General features: G+C 36.6%; 1 protein-coding gene across 3 annotated transcripts in view; it reads left to right on the top strand.

Moving 5' to 3' along the window:
- SYVN1 (synoviolin 1) overlaps positions 1 to 20,155 on the top strand; it is a 1,102,750-nt gene that overhangs the window by 42,736 nt on the left and 1,039,859 nt on the right. The gene's annotated exons all lie outside the window — the stretch shown is intronic.

The raw sequence follows: 20,155 nt of genomic DNA, 5'->3' as shown, positions 1-20,155 counted from the left end.
AGCAGTATGAGGTTGTGCATACAAAATGAAAAAAAAAATGGTTATACCACTGGTTTCTAATAGAGTTTAGATTATTTAATGTATATTCTACTTTTAAATGAATTTTTATCAGATGTTACATTGTAGGGAAGAAATAACCACAGTCCATTTTTCCATGACACTTGTTTGTTATATACATATATAGAAAATTGTTAGTTGCTGTAGTTAGAGGTCCTTATTTCTTTAATTGGGAGGGTTAACAAAATTTAACCCACTGAAGCTTTGGCTAGCAAAGTAGTGTACATATTTAAGTTTTGAGTCCAGTAACGTTTTGATCTTCTGAGCAGCAAATACATTAGCTTGTTTTTAAACTAAGTAAGTGAACTGTTCCAATGACCATTTTAAGCTCCAACCCAGGTCAGTGAGGCAAGACATTACAAATATTTATGCAGAAAAAAACAAACAAAACATTGACACAACATTTTTATATTTGACACGTTTCAGTTTTATAGTTTACAGACATCATCAGATGCGTACATGGTGTGCCATTTAACATACATATCTTTGCTGTTTACACATGAGAGTTTTTTATTTTTGGCATGTTAGTTGGGGGTAATAATTTGTAGACCTTGGCAAGGCAGAATAAATGTTCAGGAGATAAATAATGTGTTTATTCTGTATCTGGTGAAGTGTACTGTCTCTCATAGGCTGTGTCTAAAAACAGTCAGTGTGTACAATTGCTTTATAACAGAGTGCCGTAGGTGTAAGTAGGAACATGTTTTTGTACTATTTGCTTTGGCAAAGGGACATAATCTAATAGTATTTTACAGCTTTGATGTGTTGCCTTTTCATTTTTAGTTCCTTTATTCGTGTTGGTTTATAGGGTGCCATGTTAATTGTTTGAAGGAGACGAAGAGCAAAATGTCAGGCAAATTAGCTAGCCACCATATGTCACTGCCTTTCTAATCAGTAAGACAGCATAGGTGAGAGCTGTAACCTGTTGCACACTGGGGATCCCCCTTTAGAATTTTTTTTTCTTTCAATAACCTCAGCTGTATCACTTAATTTAGTTGTTTGACAGTGTAGTGCAGTGTAAAGTAGTCCAGTAAAGATTAAACAGCACAGGTAATAGCTTCAGAAACTGGTACACTAACCTTTTAAATATTTACATTAATTTTGGAATGTGACGCAGTAAAGAATACATTGTTAGTAATGCAAAATAACCAGTGTTTCTCTTAATGACATTAATCTCGGGCTTTTTCTACTGAATATTTATCTAGCGCTCTCCTTAGATCTAGATATTTTTTGCAAAATTGCATATCCATGTGATGTACATTTTAAACTTTGAACACCCAGCTGTAAACGTCCATCAAATGAACCAAACTCGGACAAATAGGATTAGCGCGTTCATTCACTTTTTAATACTGTGAACTTCTTCAGAAACAGAGTTACAATACCTATCCCTTCCTTTTATAATTGAATAATTACATTATACAGGAAGTGACATAACCAATTAATATTGCAATTTTTGAATAACTTGTTTGTTTAAAACAAATGTATTAAATGTATATACACATACATACATAACACTCTTTACTTATTCATAAATGTATGTGCTTATTATCAAATTTTAAAATAAATATGTTTGTATTCTATCTATACAATAACATTTTTTTTTAAATTAATGACTTTATTTAAGCCTGGTGCTCTTTTTCTGCACCCAGCAACAGTTGCCAAAAAGCTTCTTTACATTCTAACACGTTGTTTAAATCGCTAGCAAATGACGGTTTCTCTACATTATCTAAAATAAAAAATTAAAACTTCTTAAATTCATTACATGACATAGCGTGCCTAGCTAGCGCATTCATCTTGTCTTTCTTCTTTATTGCCAGTTGGTGTTAGTATATCCTACGTTTGAGACTTCTCTTAGTTTTACCAATGTAATAATTTCTACATGATGAACAGGTAGCTACATAAACTACGTATTCACTGTTACAATTATGGTACATTTTAGCCCAAAATGTCTCCTTAGAATATCCAATTGTTACATGGGATGAATTACTAATGAACCTACACTGTATACAATTATTACAGCGATAAGTACCCTTTTTATTAGTGCACACACACACACGGTTGGAACTACCTTCTTTCTTTTTTCCAGATTCTAACATACACCTGATGTTGGTTATTTTTTTATAAGTGAATCTTGGTGCCATCCCTAATATATTCACTAACTCTTTATTACCTAATATTATTCTCCAATTGTTTTCTATTATATTTTTAATATGCCACATTTCACTAACTATTGGTATAGGGAATGAAGTTCTATATTCATTTCCTTCTCTTTCCAAGTCACCCAAATTGTTGTTACTTGCTGTGCCAACCATTACATCCTTTGAATACAGAATAGGCTTAGCTACGCCACTTCTTAATACCTTAAGTTCACTTTCTATCTTTCTTACCCAGTCTGAATCACACCCTCTATTTTGAAATAGTTGTCTTAAAATTGAAACTTCTTTGTCAAAGACCTCATTATTAGAAGTTAATCTACTTAGTCTTATCATCTGTCCTTTAATGACTCCCTTTTTCATGTGTGGGGGATGCAGACTGTCTTTATGCAAGTACTGATTAGCAAAGTAAGGTTTTCTGTATATTTTGCTAGTGAATTCTTTTCTTTCTTGATTTATTCCTAAATTCAAATCCAAAAAATTGATAGTTTTACCGAATCCACTAATTTTGAAATATAAAAAAGTGGTGGTGGAATTTAGATATTTGACTAAGTTCTCAAATTCATGTTGAATACCTGTCCATAGAAAAAAAAATTGTCTATGTATCTGTAACATATCTCTACCTTATTGAAACTAGGATGTGACTCAAGAAATTTTAGCTCCCAGTTGGCCATAACTAAGTTGGCAAAAGCGGGAGCTACTCTTGCCCCCATTGCTACTCCTGAAAGTTACTTATATAACACCTTTTTAAAAAGGAAATAATTGTTCCCTAAAACCAAATCCATTAGGCTACAAATTGTGTTGATTTTTTCACCAGTAAACTTTATATATTTCTACTCAAGTATTCTCTGAGGTACTCTATACCCTTATCTTGATCTATGGAAGTGTATAAGTTCTTTACATCCAAAGTACCAAAGAAAATGAGTTTGCCTGTTATAACATGTTCTCTCAAAATTTCTAAGAAATGCCAAGAATCTGTCAAGTAATATTTAGATTTTTGAACGACTGGATTTAATATGTAGTCCAACCAAATTGAGATGTCAGTTTTAGAATGTTTGGCCGAAATAATAGGCCTAAATGATGGAATTCCTTCATTGTTTTGAATCTTTGGAATTCCAAAAAAAGAGATGCTATCTTTGGCTGTTCTACTGTTAAAAAAATTATAGCTGTCATTGTCTATTTCTCCCTGACAGAACATGTCAAAGAGTATGACATTTATATTCTTGTAACTTTGATTTATTTGTTCGTAATTTGCTTTCCTATATGTACCAACTTCCCTTAACATTAGTTCTATTGCATTTTCATAATCTTTGGTGTTCATAATCACTATTTTACCCCCCTTGTCAGCCTTCATTATTCTTATCCCAGAATTCTTACTTAAGAAATGTAATGCCAGATATTCTTCTATAGGCAGTTTTTGCTCTCTATTTGGAAAGTGAATATTTCTAAATTCACCTTCACATATGTTCTGAAAAACCTGCAATGTAGTCTGTAAGGGAGGGTTAAACGTGCTAGGTCTTTTAGGTGTCTCATTAATATTTGAATTGTTAAACTGTAATACATCCATGCATAATGTAACTTAAATACAGCTTTCTTAAATACAATCTGAAGTCAATTAACAATTTACCAATATTCATTTCACATGTAGGAATGAATGAAAAGCCTTTTTTCAAAACTTTTTCAGCCTCTTTAGAAAGGGAAATGTCCGAAAATTTAAAATGTCAACTTACAAACTTCCCCTTCTGTCACCATTTTCTCCTGTTCTTCCCCTTCCCTTTGCCCTTCATTTGTGTGGAATTGTACCACTTGGTAGTCTATTTGTTGTGCACCTGTTCCTTGGGAAAAGGAGCACTACCTTGATTTGCTGTAAATGTAACTGTCTCTGCGTAGGTTGTTTTTGTTTCTTTATTAACCTCTACTCGGTCCTTAGAAGGACCAGCAATGTCTGTGGTGGGAACTGTGACATTAACTCTCATTGTTCCCACCATGTTTTCATTAGCGACCACCCTTTTGGTCGAATTTAAGTAATTTTCAGACTCTTTTGTCACTAATGTTGTGTTCTCGGTAGTGGCCACTACATCTCTGTCTCCACAATCATCATATATAATGTAAGCTCGGTGGTGGTTGTTGTTGTTGTTGTAAGCCAATATATCCCTTCTGAGCTTAGACTGTTTTCTTAGAATTTATAGTGGCCCTATGTTGGTCAGCCTTCGCTTCAACCCCGTTGTATAGTACAAGAATGTTCGGAAAACAAACGCAGTTCTTAATACGTTCATCCAAACTTTTTATGTTTTTTCTATAATTGTGACGCAATTTGGAAATTTGGCTGTTCTTGAGCCTTGCGGTACCACTTTGCGTGAGATACATTCTTTTAAATACTGTATCTCAAGATTTAGGGTTACGTGTTTTGAACACTAACCTCTCCATATCGTAGATACCTTTTTTACACAAAACACTGTCATTAAATGAGTTATTCACTTTTTCACTAGCGGTTGTATCGGCCACATTTGTGAAAGGATTCTCATTTTCTTTGCAAATGTAGTTCCAAACGTTACCCTCGACAACACTCCCCCGTAGAGTGTCTCCTTCGTTCGAACTTGTAGAAGAAATAATAAGGTTTGTAGAACTACCAGCTTCCATACTGCTTGCATCTCTACGCGGGACGACATCATTTTCAGTATGTATGGTAGCCGCTTTGAACTCCTTGCTTTGTTTAGAAGTTAAATCCTGGAAACAGTCTTTAACTATCTTCACGATAGTATCCAACAGTTCATCTTTAAAATTTTGTGTCTGCACACCACTGGTACCATTTTCTACTGTCGAATAGGTGGACAAATTTAATAACACATCTTGGGATAGGATCTCCGAGGCCATCAGATGTAGTTTAAGCCAAGAACACAAACTTGACACCAAAAAACACTGCAGAAAAAACAGAGAAACACTTTAAACTTTGAACACCCAGCTGTGAACGTCCATCAAATGAACCAAACTCGGACAAATAGAATTAGCGCTTTCATTCACTTTTTAATACTGTGAACTTCTTCAGAAACAAAGGTACAATACCTATCCCTTCCTTTTATAAAATTGAATAATTACCTTATACAGGAAATGACATAACCAATTAATATTGCAATTTTTAAATAACTTGTTTATTTAAAACAAATGTATTAAAAAATGTATATATACATACATACACTCTTTACTTATTAATAAATATATGTGCTTATTATCAAATCCTAAAATAAATATGTTTGTATTCTATCTATACAATAAAAAACATTTTAAATTAATGACTTAATTTAAGGCTGGTGCTCTATCTGCACCCAGCAACAGTTGCCAAAAAGCTTCTTTACATTCTAACACGTTGTTTAAATCGCCAGCAAATGACGCTTTTTCTACATTATCTAAAATAAAAAATTTAAACTTCTTAAATTCATTACATGACATAGCGTGCCTAGCTAGCGCATTTGTCTTGTCTTTCTTCTTTATTGCCAGTTGGTGTTCGTATATCCTAAGTTTGAGACTTCTCTTGGTTTGCAATATTAATTGGTTATGTCATTTCCTGTATAAGGTAATTATTCAATTATAAAAGGAAGGGATGGGTATTGTAACTTTGTTTCTGAGGATGTTCACAGTATTAAAAAGTGAATGAAAGTGCTAATCCTATTTGTCCGAGTTTGGTTCATTTGATGGGCGTTTACAGCTGGGTGTTCAAAGTTTAAAGTGCTTCCCTGGTTTTTCTGCAGTGTTTTTGATATCCATGTGATGTATTACCTTCATTTTGTGTAGTGTTAGTGGCACAGTGGGTAGCAAACTTGCTTTTGATGCAGAAGGATGTGGGTTTTATTCCCACACCAGGTACATTGATTGTTGGCACTGCACTTCTGAGTGGGCTGTCTTTCAGATGAGACATTAAACTGCAACCCCATGTGCTTGAGTTGTTGGTTGCTCAGGTGGATGTAAAAAAAAAAAAAAAAAAAACACCTATCACAATTTGTCCTTCCATTCATTCCCAGTCTCCCACATTATCTCAGTCTGTAAACATCCGTTCACTTTATTATGCATCCATTAATAATCTTTCCATATGGGCACTGTTAACTGAATTAAATTTGTGGGATAAACTTCAGTGATATCAACTTTGTAAAATTATTTCTAACTTGCTTACAATATACTACTTAAGATGTATTTAATTTAAAATCTTCTCTAAGCAGCAGTAGCCAAAAAATTTGTTATAATTTTTAATTGTATACTGAGAGTAAAGGCAGTCTAGTGTAAAACTCTTAAATATTAACCACGCTGCTAAAATCTTGTACAGTTATGCTAAAGAAAGAGAGCTGAGCATCTGTACATAAAATCTTTACAGGCCTTGTTTAATAAACCTGCCATCACGGGAAGTCCAGTCTACCACAAAAATATCTTAATCTTTTTTACAAGTATTTATTTTGCTTTTATTTACTGGGTTTGTCTTGACTGGGTTTAGTGAAGAAAAAAAAAAAAAAAACTAATTTTCAGTGGAGGCATGGGAGGGAAGCTCCAACCTATAGTATAGACATTTTTAAATTGCAGTTTCCATAATTGCACAGATGTTCAGTAATTTACACTTATAATTGTGCATTATATTTGCTAATTAGTTTACATTTATATAAAATAAAAACTATTAAAGTATAAAAGAAACGTATTTAGTAAATGTTGAATATTGAACATTTGAAGATCTGTATTAGTGGGTTTGTTAAATAGGCAGTAGGTTTTGTGATTAGTGCTTAGAAATCCAAATAAATAGGAAGTGAGGGAAGGAACTTGGTAGGGCAGACGATATTAATATTGTAGTTTGGAGGAGGAGTATTAAGCAGGTTCAGAAACAATAATACAGGTCTGTCATAAGGTTTATTTATATATATATATATATATATATATATATATATATATATATATATATATATATATATATATTATAATTATAGAGATGGTGTGGCGTGTAGTGCCATAAACAATGTATTCGGCTTGGAATTGCTAGTAAAACTCTTCAGGTATTGGTAGTGACTGGTTGTGGGGCAGGATTCCAAGTGAAGCAAAATGGTTTGATGTGTCAAGCTAAGATTACAGTGGTATTTATCCTGGAGATGTACAGGGGTAGATTCATTTCTTTCTTTCTTTTTTATTTATTTATTTTTTTTTTGTAGGCACAGTTTTAAATGAGTTTATATTCCAAATGGATTTCAGTGGCAGTGTGGTGTGGTTCCGTAGTTTTTCTACACTGCATAGAGAGTCATCTGCAGTGTTATATGATTTGGTTATAGTGATTAGTTATGTTTTTTTTATTTTTCTGTAAAGCACAAAATTCTATTGGGGGAGTATTTTATTAAGTTGTCATGGCCTGGGCAATGTTTTGGATTTTTATGAAATCTGTGTATTGTAGTTAGCAGAGAAAGAGCTAGTTGATATAGTAGTTTTAATCAGCTTAATTCTCTGATTGCTAGGCAGTGGTGTGTGCTAATGTTACACTTTACTGCAGATTTGTTGATTTTTATTATATCATTGCTCATGTTTGGACTGTTGAAACTTAAAAGTTTGTGAAGATAGGAGCAATGCTGAGAAAAGATTGTAATAAGATAAGAGGCTGTATGTTTTCTGGCTATGTCTGTGAGACATATTTACTGTGCATACTGTACCTATATTATAAGCCATAAAAATAAATTACAATTGATGTAAAATAAAATTAGTATACTGGGAAAGTCCGACTGGACACAGGTCCATTTTCAGCAGAGGCCCGGGAAGAAATCTACAGATAAAAATACATACATAGGTTCATGGGGAAGGTACTAGGCTGTTAGCCCTAGGGCCTGTATAAGCCTAGCCAAAAAGGTACCTTGGCGTTCGCCACCAAGAAAATTATGTTCCTGTGCCCCTGTTGAGCAGAGCCACAGAAGTGATCCCTGGGGTGAATTTCCTATTTCCCATCCAATCATTAAGATTTTTCTTGAAGAGTGCTAATGAGGAGCTCTGTTTGACATCGGTAGTCTGTTCCACGGTATGGGAAGTCTCTGGGACAGGAATCTATCATCCCTCCAGCATGTTCTGTTTATTGTGGTGACAAGGTTTAGGTCCCTAGAGCGTGTAGCTCTGAGAGATTGGGATTTCTTTAAGTGGAGCATGTCCAGCAGCTCTAGGATTGATATAGCTTTGTATGTTATGCAGAGATCGCCTCTGAATAGGCGATATACAACGGAGTAAAGCTGGAGTTTTTTGAGACGGTCTGCGTAGGGCATCTGTTTGAGGCCAGTAATCCTTTTTGTGAGGTATTTCTGTGGCCTTTCCAGTTGTTGTAGGTGTCTTGTGAGGTACCTACCAAAAGGGGAGTTGTATTCTATAATGGGTCTAATGAGTGATGAGTAGAGGGGAACAATGACCTTTTTTTTTTTTTTTTTTGTGGATGAGAAACATTTTGTGATGAGGTGAGCCATGTAGAAGGATTTCCTGACCACTGTGGCGATGTGATTATCAAAGGAGAGACCACTGTCTACCTGTGTCCCAGGGTCTCTTATCACACTTTCGGCGTTAAGTAGACTACCACTTATGTGTAGTTCATGGGTACAGAGTTTTTACCAAAGGGGATGACAGTACACTATTTGGCATTGAACTTCAGGCCATGGCTTTGACACCAGGCATCTTTGTCAGTGAGGCCCTTTTGTAGTATGTCCACATTGTTAGGAGTTTCGATTATGGATCCTAGTTTGCAGTCATCTGCAAACTTTGTTAGCCAAAGACCTTCTGTGTTAGCCTGTACTTCAGAGAAGTAGATACCAAACAGGAGTGGACCCAGGACTGAACCCTGTGGTACTCCACTTGTCACTGGTCTGAAGTCGGATTTGGAGTCTGCTACTTTCACAGTGTGGGTTCTGTCCTTGAGCCAGTTGGCAGCCCATCTTGTGACATAGGGATTTATACCTAGTTTATTGAGCTTATCTATAATTCCAGAGTTGGGGATGGTGTCAAAAACCTTGGTGAGATCTAGATAAGCTGTGTGAACCACCTTACCCTCATCTATGGCTTTGGTGACTGCTTCAAAGAAGTCAGTCAGGTTTAGGAGACATGATCTGCCTTTTACAAACCCGAACTGGGTAGGGACCAGAGTTTGGAGATTACCAATGTCTTTGTTTATGAGTTCCATGGCCTTGCAGACCAGGCTAATGGGGCAGTAGTTCCCGGGGTCCGTCGTGGCTCCCCCTTTGTGGAGTGGGATAACCGTCGCGGTGCGCCATTCAGTGGAAACAAAGCCTGAGGTGAGGCTATGATTGAACATGGTACTTGGGTAGGGTGCCAGTTCATTCTGTAATTCGTGTAGAACGCAGCCTGGGATATTGTCAGGTTCCATGGATGCTGTGTTCTTGGCTTTGGAGAGTGTGTTTTTTACCTGTGCAGCCGTGATTACAGGAACTTTGCATTCTTCCGGTATAGAGATGGGTCCTTTAGGGGGTGAGAGTGGGGGTAAAGTTAACACTGAACCTATCTGCCAGGATGTTGTCAATATCAGTTGGTTCTGTATATTTAGTGCCATTGTGCTGTAACTCGGAGCAGATCTGAGTGTTGTAATTGAGATATTTGACATAGCTATTAGAATGCTTTGTGGTTGTCTTTAGAGTCAGTGGCAGTTTTGTTTTCGTAACTAGCTTTGGAGGATTTTATGAGAGATCTCGGCTTCTTACTGAGGTTGACCAGGGAGTTCCTCCAGTCATGGGATTTTCCTTTTTTTTTTGCAACAGTTTCTTTCTTGTGTTGTAGAGTTTGTTTATGGCAAAGGACCACCAGATTGGCTTCCTTTTTTTGGAGGATAGCATCTTGGTTCTATTAGGGATAGCATGATCCATGCACTCGTGTAAGTGCTTATAAAGTGCATTTGTGTAGGATTCAGCAGCCATACCTCTATTGTCCGTCTGCATGGGTGTCCTGAAGTTTGACACTTTGTCTTAAGAAGTGTGACGTTGGCTTTGGAGAAGTATTTTACAGTGGTTTCCCTAATTGGGGGGTGAGGGCGGGATGTGGATGTCTAGGGTGATCAGCTTGTGTTCGGATCTGACCAATGAAGAATTGACCTCTGGTGTGGAACACATGTTGCCCATGTTGGTAATGACCAGGTCTAGGATATTGCTGCCCCTGGTGGGGGTGTGAATAAGTTGATCCAAGGCATTGGAATTTATGAATTCCAGAAAACGTTGAGCAAAAGAATTAGTACATGAGTAGTTTTCCCAGTTAATGGTGGGGTAGTTGAAACTACCCATTATTAGGGTGTTGGGTTGTACCATAATACTTTCCAGTATATCAAGAAATGAGGAGTGGGAATCCTGGGGCATGGTGGGGGGGTTTGTAGCACCCTACAATTTGGATTGCGGTCTTGCCCAGAGTTAGTTGCCCTTGGATAATCTCTGATGCATTATGCTATGCAACTAGCCTGGAGGTGTGGATATCCTTAATGAATATGGACACATCTCCACCTTTAGTGCTTCATTCCGGGTTAGGTGGCCGAAAGGTGGTCTTCTTCTTTCGGCTTTTCCCGGTTAGGGGTCGCCACAGCAGATCACCTGTCCGCTCATGATTGGCAGTGAAGTTTTACAGTGTCGAGTTGCCAGCCCGGCGCCCAACCTTCCACAGAAGGCACACACACACGCACTCACACCTAGGGCCAATTTAGAGTGTCCAATCCACCTACTGCATGTTTTTGGGATGTGGGAGGAAACCGGAGCACCCAGAGGAAACACACGCAATCACAGGGAGGACATGCAGACTACACACAGAAGGCACCCCAGCCGAGGATCGAACTGGAGAACCTTTTGCTGTGAGGTGTGGTATGAATTGTAGCCTGGTAACGTAGGGGTGCTCTCTGGAGCTTTAAAACCAGGTCTCTGTCACTGCACAGATGTCGACGTTCTCCTTTTTAAGGAGTGCCTCGAGTGAGTTTATTTTGAGGTTTAGACTTGTAGCATTACCCTCCGATTCAATACACAAATCAGACAGTAAAGGATCAACAAGGTTTATACAACAAATAGAAGTCGTAACACAGTAAAATGCTATAGGATACTACATAATAAACAAGATGCGAAACAATAGCATTTAGTTCATAGTAAGAATGTTGAGCATTACCAACATCCTTGTTGACAATTCTACAATAAAATCACTGAGAATTTTTCACCGTTACATTCATATATCAAGTACAATATTAAGAGTTTTACCCATATCTTAAGTTTTTGATGCAGGAGGGTCTTGGCTTATCTTAGTACTAATGTTGTGATGCTTGTGTTTTTGAAACTTACTGAGGTGGGTAGTACAAATATATAGAGAGAGGTTTGTGGGGCATATTGGTTAGTCTGGAGTGTAGGGTGTAAAATAAGCATTTACCCTGGGGAGTCACAGGAGCATAACCGGGTATTCCTATTGTGTGCTTTTAGGAGTTTTTTTAGACTGTGAGTGGTAACTTACGGAGGTCAGGTGGCTAGGAAGGGTATTTCAAGATTTAGAAATAGAATAACTGAGGAGGGATTTCCCTGCATCATTATTATGCTTGATGACATCTAGGCGGTTTTGGGTACTGGATCTTAAGGTTCTTGTTGTAGAGTATGGGATAATTTAGATTTTGGATAGCTGGAGTTTTAGTTGGGTTATAATATAGTTTGTGTGCTAGACAATTAAGAGATGAGTTGGCTCTAACCAGTTTAGTTTGAGAGTTACACAGTGATGAATCCTATATGGTGTCTCAGTGGCAAACCTAGCAATCTTATGGTAGCAAGATTCTAATTTCTGTAGGTTGGATTTACGGAAGTTTGTTAGAATTGGGTATGCGTAGAGGAGGGTAGACAACAGGTGTGTTCTGGCAGGAGTGGTTTTGGTGTGTTTAGTGAGGAATTGTTTGTTCTGGTAAAGGAGACACAAGTTGTTAACTTTCTTGCTAGTTTGGCCTATGTGAATGTCAGATTTTAGGTTTATCTATTCACACACGTGACAGTTTAGTGTGGGAGGTAGGAGTGCTAATGATTTTGTTGTTGGACTTGATGGTAAAGTTGTCACTTGGGGGAGGGGATCTACTGGGACTGAAGAGAACAAATTTTGTTTTATTTGGATTTAGGATAAACTGGGCTTTATTGAACCAGGTCTCCGCTAATGAGAAGCAGTGTTGGGTTATGGAATGAAGGTCTGCTAGTGTGCGGGCGGAACATATGAGGGTGGTGTCATCAGTGTATTTTACTACTGAGGCATTGGGAATGGAGGATGAGAGCTGATTGGTGAAAAGAGAGAAGAATAGTGGGCCCAGTATCGAGCCTTGAGGGACTCCCAGTGATACTGGGAGGAGAGGTGATAGTTGGTTCTGCCATTTTACTGTTTGTTGGCGTTCTGACAGGTAGCTTTTAACCATGTGATAGGAGAGGTGGTGATGTTTAGGGAGGATAGTGTTTTAAGGAGTCTGTTATGGTTGACCAAATATTGCTAAAACTACTTAGATGTCAAACTCTGGGGAGTGGTAAATAAATTCAGTGCCCAAAATAACCTTCTAGCATGGCTGTGATTGGACACAGTTTTCAATTGCAAATCATTTGTAAAGAGTAATCCTTTTTACACAGTAAATGTAAGTTAGTAAAGATAAACAAAGCTCAGCTGAATGCCAGACTGGTCAGTTGCATTATTTTCCTTCATGAATTAACCAGATAAGAGTCAAAAATTTTTATCTTTCTCTTATAAAGTTAGAAATGTCTGATGAACCCTGTCAAGTCAGTCCTTCTCAGTAAATTTTGGCTGGTATATCCATCCTCTGTAAGTGTAGATTCCCAACAGTGCTGCTCATCCATAAGTTTTCCCAGACTTACATTTGTGGAACAATGTGAAGACTACAATGTGATGGAGCCATTGCACTGTGTATGACATTGTACTCTAGACTCATAACCACATTTTTTTTTCTTCTTTTTTGGTGAAACAGTTTATTTGTGTTTAAAAAAAAAAAAAAAAAAAAAAAAAATCGTACATTTATATAAATGAAAACTAACCATATTGGCAACCGTAGTTGCAAACATTATACATCACAAATCATATTGACTTAATTTTAGTTGCAAACATCATAAATCACTTATCTACCCAATCAATGTCAGTCAAGCATTACATAGCTCATTCAAGCCCTGACATCTTTTAAAACCTCATTACTCCTCTGTATGTATTGTTCCCACAATTCCCGTTTTTTCTATGTAATTTGCTCCTACCCTTTTCTAAATATTTTAGTTTTTTTTTCTGTTATTATATTCACTATTTCTAGTATAGTTAGTTTAGACTTTAATTTCCATTTTCTTGTGATTTGCTTTTTTGGCAGCGACCATAATTAGACTCAGCAAGGCCTTACTATTTCTAGGCAATGCTGATTCTGTATTATAGGTCAGAAAAATCATTTCCTTAGATGCACTAATTTGCTCACCCAGTACCTCTGCAGGGAATCTTTAAAGTCTGCCAACTCAATGCACTCCCAGAAAATATGTTCTCAATTGCCTCTTTCTTCCCCATCACACCTCCAACATCTACTATCTACCTGAGGAAAAATTATCTGTAGTCTACTTGGGGTATAAAAATACAAATGTAAACATTTCCAAGCAAAAATCCTATGTCTTCTAGATGTTGTTGCATATTTGGGAGGCATACATATATTCCCCCATTGTTTCTTTGTGAATTGCCTATCCAGTCTCTTCCCAGTCATTTTTAATCTCGTCTGATTCTTATAGTTAACATGCAGTATTTTATATGCTTTACCAATTATTCATTTTTTTTAACAGCAGCTTCTAGTCCTAGATTCTACTAAACTCTACCAATGCTGCTCTTTTGTTTAGGACCCCTCCCCCATTTTTCTCTTTGACAATACCCTGATATCAATCCTTGATAGGGAAGGCAGTCACTAACCTGCAGTCCAAGTAAATGCTTGGTGTTTTCCCATTCTATTACCTTTCCCCCTCTAGTTATTTGTTCGTAATACCTTGGTTTCTTTGCCAGTTTTCTCCATTGTATTCCAGCTCCCTCTTTCCTATTGTCTTCGTTGCTATCGGCAGAATCTCCTTTCTCCATTCCAGTGTTGGCTTGGTTCTTAGAATACTCCCTGCTACTTTATGAATACAATATTCTGTATGGTTATTATTCCCCTTAAGGATCTGCATCCAAAATCCCAGTCTCCTTGTTTCTTGACCCCCCCCCCCCCGTTTCATCATCATCCTTTTCCAGTTTGAATTGTAGATTTTTGCTTGTGCTATGTGTAGGAGCCTTAACTATGTAGCTGTGAAATACACCTTCAAATCAGGTTCATAGGTTGGTACTAGGCTATTGACCCTAGGGCCTATACAAGCCTACCCATAACAATTCCCTGGCTATTTCTTCCCACAGGTAATCCAATCTGCCTTGCTGTGTTGCAAAAATCAGTTTATCCCACTTGACTTTTACTGTCTTCCCCGCACAGATAACACCTTTCAACTCGTTATTAATTGCTTTCCACATCTTCTCCTCTGGTTGATTAAAAAACATGTCTGATCTGTGTATAAAACTAAATATCCATATAACAGAGCTTCCAGTTTCTCACTTTCTGTACTATCTTTTGTTTTAAGTCTCTCCCCACATATGACTGGCTTCACAATGGAATCCTTTTTAATCCATACTCCTAAGTACTTCATTTTATCATGTCCTCCTAGATAAGGATATTGCCGAACCAATTCGTGTTTGGGTGCAGAATTACCACTACAGTAGAGTCGATTATCCGAACCCAGTCTTCCAAAGTTTTTGGGTAGGAAAAATCATAAAGTCTGAATATGTAAACATTAGCTTGTGCATGTTTTTTGAACTTGTAGCCTGCTTGCGTATGAAAAATATTCTTTAATGTCCACTGGACTTGCTGAATGGCTGAAAAGTGTATTCCCTGAATGCAGAAAAAACGTTATTTTAGACGTTTTTTTATCCAGTGCAATGTGTGTTTGATTATCCAAACAGATTATCTGAACTACCCTTGGTCCCAATTAGTTCAAATAATCGACTCTTGGCTGTAGTGCCTTTGTTTTAGCTTCATTAATTTTGTATCCCAAAAAGATCTTAAACTGTCTCAAAACGTTTTACATCACTGAAATGTCCTTTTCTGGTTTTGTCAGGTGTAAAATAATATAATTTGTAAACAGAGCCAGCTTTTCTAGACTACCATACTAATTATATCCTTGAATTTCTGATTCCCTCATTTTCTTTGCCAGTGGTTCTAAATATAATGCAAATAACAAAGGGGAAAGAGGACACCCCTGCCTGCTTCCTCTGCTCAAGCAGAAATGCAGGAAGGAACCCAGTGACTTTATTTTTTGTCTCTGATCCCTCATATATCCTCCTAATTAACCTTATAATTTTATCAGGGAATGCAAATGCTTTCATTGCTCTTCTTATAACGTCACAGCTTCCTTTGTCAAATGCTTTCTCTGCATCAAGACCCCACCAATGAAAGTGGTATTTCGTACATTCTGCTTGGTTTTGGATAATCAATGTTCTGTTAATGTTGTCAAATGTTTGCCTCCCCTCCAAAATGCCGCATTGATCCATATCCATCAGTTTTGGCTTCACTTTGCCATTCTTTTAATCAGTATAGACCAACACTTTATAATCATGGGTTAGTATTGAAATGGGCCTGTATGAAGCTGGATCTGATGGGTCCTTACCCTCCAAGTATTACAGCCACCACCACTTTTTTCCAGGATGTTGGTACTTTTCCTGTTAAAGAACTGGAAGGTTTTGTTTAATAGCATTTTATCAGTTTTTTTCCTGCTAGCTTCCAGACTTCCATAGGAATACAATCTATTCCTGAGGATTTTCCTGTAGATTGGTTATACATCACCATTTTGTCTCATCTCCTCCTCCTATCTTAACTGTTAGGAATTGAGCCTCACCTACCTCTAACCTTGGCATATCTACTTCCATAAACATTTCCATTTATACATTTTCTTGCTTTTCATATTTTTCTGTTTTTATACAGACTTTTGTAGAATTTCAAAAATATTTCTGGTACCGCTACAGAATCTTTTTATTATCATCCTTGTTTTAGGCTCCCTAAGCTTGGTGACCGTCCTTTTTACTTTCTGTTGCTTGAGTTGTTGTGCTAAAAGCTTTTGTACTCTATAGTGTTATAAAAAAAAAAAAAAACACTTGCTTAACAGCAGTCTTTCTAAACTCATGAATATTATCAAGGTTATTATTATTATAACCCTTATTTTCTTTTTAGCATTCTGCAGTTGCTCCTTCTCGTGTACTTTGAGTCCCTCTCTTTTCTGCAATACTTTAACATTTATCATTCCCTTTAAATAATTTATTTCTTAACCATATCTCCCTTTCCTTTATTTCCACCCTATTTTTAAACTCCGCTTTAATTTTATCCCACTTACTAGCTATACTTTCAGAATAAATTTCTGTCTTCTCTAATAGCTCTTGAATAGTTTCCCCTACCCATTCCTTAAATTCCCTCTTTTTCAGCAGACAGGTGGGAAAGGGACAGTGTCTCATTTTTATTTCATTACCTTGTTTTTATTTTGGGTACTGTTGGCACATGATCAGTAGTAGTTATTGACTGTGTATTAACACTTTCAATTAAATCTTTGTACTGAATTCACATCTTCCATGCCAAATGTTTTCATATATTTCTTTAAAAATATATCCTCCTTTGTTATATCTTCTCATCTGGGCCCCCCAGAAACATCTTCACTGCTGCAAATCAAATTCCAGTCCTCTCCTGGAAGTAGTATTCCTTGCTGAAAGCTGATTAATTCACCCAGATTTTTCTTAAGCTCCATTATAATAGTTTTAGTTGGAATATAAACACATGTTCAGTTCATTCCAGGTGTCTCCTGTACCGTAGTTATTTGCCATCTACATTTTTAAATATAGTTTGTTCTTTTTTTTTTTTTTTTTTTTTTTGTATTTCTCTGTGAGACCATTGAGATTTAAAAACATTACGGAAAACATAATATTAAAAAGGTATTATTCCAACTTTTTATGTATAATCTCTTTTTGTTAAATGTTCAGTTCCATCTTTTGTGTTACATGCATGCATTGTTTTGTAGGTTGAACTTTTATACAGTTGTTTCTTGTTTTGTCATATCCATTTTAGCCTATGTCACACTTCATAAAACCTAATTGAAAACATTCAAACAAAAACACACCCCAATACCCCCTAAAACCTATTAACTTAATACTAACACACAAAACCATGTACATCTTCAAATATTGAAGTTTTACCCTCCTAAATGGAGCATGTGTCCCAAACTGACAACCACACTCCTAAACTTGGGTTAACCTAAAAAAAAATAAAAGGTTATCCATGCTAAGACGCATGGCACAGCCTATGCTTCTAAATGCTGTCTGGTTTTGTCTTGTCTTTATAGCTCTCCCAGTTAGGAAAACACTTGAATGCTTTCAGAAAACATAATCTGCTAGCCATTTCTCTTGATCAGATTGTCTTCTTGGAGACATGAGGACCAGATACAAAGTTGCTACTTAAAGCATATGTTCATTTGGTAGAAAAAAGTTTTATAGTAGTCTATGTTCTTATTCATTTACTTGCTTTCTCTTGAACCTTGTTACTAGATTAAGCTAAGGGCCTTAATCCATCTGTTCCCCTTTACAAGAATAAGAAAGTACATCATTTTTTTTCTTTTGTAATGCTCTTTTGATGAGACTTTTCTTTCTTTTTTTATATTGCATTGCCTACATTTCTTAAAACTGATCAAGGAGGAAGAGGGAGAAGAATGGAGAGAGAGAAAAAAACGGGAGCACCTGTTTACAGTATTATCCCCATTACACTTATAAGTAACCGAGAACATTTTACAGCATGCACGGAAAATCATACACTATAAAACAATTACTGTTAAGAAAACACTTTGTTGTACTTTAACTTTCTCCCTCCTTGTCCCCTTTTCTAAGTATTTTTCTGATCATTAATGGCATGAATGGAGAATGCTTTAGAGTTCACTCCAAGTTTGACAAAGTCAAGAGTCCAATATTTCCAAATTTTTGTGTTCTTTCTTGTTTCACAAATATAATTATTGGTTTGTAATCCCACAATTGTCAATTTCCAAGTTACCAGTTTTATTGCTGTTCATCTCCATATTCCATAGTCTGTCTGCTTCATTTCCAGTGTACTCTCGAGTCTTCTAGTCAACTCTTGTGATTTTTCCTTCTGTCAAGCATTTTTCACTGGAACATTGGCAAAACATCTCTCTTTTTTTTTTTTTTTGTTGTTGGAGATACCTTTGTATTTCCTCCTTGGCATGTACTGTCAAAAAATTATTTTGCTCCTCCAGGAAAGAACATTTTGAAGATAGCCAGGTACATTTCAGTCTCATGCCCGCTCCTCTGTGTTCCCTGAATAGTGGAATAGATTTACTCCGTTTCTGCCTAGTGTAGAGTGAGTGATCATTCTACACAAATACTATGCTGTTTCCCACTTTTAGTACCTTGTCCTTCTGCCGCAGTTTTGTCAGAATCAACTCCTTATGCTGGTAAGACCGCATCTTTACTATTAAAGGTATAGGTTTCTTTCTCATAGCCAGGTTTGGAGTATACACACAATTTGCCATTTCAGTTAACAACTCCTGCTGTGGAATACTATTTTGGTTGATTGTAAAGCACAGTCTGTTTCTTCCAGCTTCTCTGGTACAGCACAAAAGCTCAGGTTTTCCCCACGTATTCTGTCAACTAATTCTGTTTTTTTTTTTTAAGCATTTTTTCTTGAGCAGTGTAATATTCATCTAACCTTTTCCTCATTTCACTCTCTGATTTTACAGTTTTATCAACTCATTTGAATCCATTCTTTCCAGACTTTTGTTATTTGAGTTGATATACTCAGTGTTTCATTTATTTTAATCGGGTATGTGTGTAATTGTCATATATTTCCCTGTAGGTTACTGGAAGTCATGTCTGGAGCTTGCACTTTTTCTTGATGAACAGCTGCAGTATTCTTCCCAGTCTGTGTTTTTCCTCCTGTTTGTATCCGATATTTTCTTTCAGGTCCTCCGTATTTCTTTTTTCTTGGCATCCAGGAATTGTGCGTACGTTTCTGGGTAAATTTCAGTAATTGGTTAGTAAGTCTGCTGGCTTTCTTTCCTGTTTTCACACTGCAAAATATGAAGTTAAGCTGTTGATCAGTGTGCAGCCAACTTGGAAGTCTGGATGTAACATTTTCATCTCTTTTTGGATTATGCATCTTTTATTGAGGAACTAGAGAAACCTATACACGAATGGGCCTAACACTGAAACTTCAAATACTTGGCAAGTAGAATGGAATAGAAAGTTTAATTTTGAAGAGTAGTCTGCAGAGGTATTTTGGCTTAGTAACTTTGCAACAATTGGATATGCTCTCAAGATTGCAGGTGTGGTGTTTTCTTGAAGTTAGTTTGGTAGTTATGAGATCTGAGCTCTTGTTCATGAAGTAGAGTTACTGTTAGCTCATGAGAGTCAGTGCTGTCTTTTTATATTGTATTGTTTACTGTGGTAGTGAGTAGTTGTGTTAACAGTTCTAAACTGTGTTTTATGATATGCTGGGTTAAAGCTTAGTGTTTATAGTGTAGTCTAAATTGTTTAAAGATGTAGAATTTTGATGTGTAATGTGAAACATATGGAAATTTTAATTTCAAGGAGATGTTAGCATTGTAGAAGGCAGTTTTATAAGAGGTGTATGTCTGCATGGCCTTGTGATGCTTGTATGCTGAATTTTATGAGAGGTCCTAGTGTTGTTGTCGTCATCATTTTTTTTTTTTTTTATAGGTTCATAGGTTCATAGGTTCATACTAGGCTATCTGCCCAAGGGCATTTATAAGCCTAGCCCATAGTTATGTGGCTTTCGCCACCCCTTTAGTTTGAATAAAAACTATGCCTATCATTTTTCTGTGCCTCTGTCAAGCAGTGACACTGAAGTAATC

The sequence above is a fragment of the Protopterus annectens genome, chromosome 6.part1 (genome assembly GCF_019279795.1).
Source record: "Protopterus annectens isolate FY-2018-M chromosome 6.part1, PAN1.0, whole genome shotgun sequence".
Lineage (NCBI taxonomy): Eukaryota > Metazoa > Chordata > Ceratodontiformes > Protopteridae > Protopterus > Protopterus annectens.
This window is presented reverse-complemented; position numbering and strand designations above follow the sequence as displayed.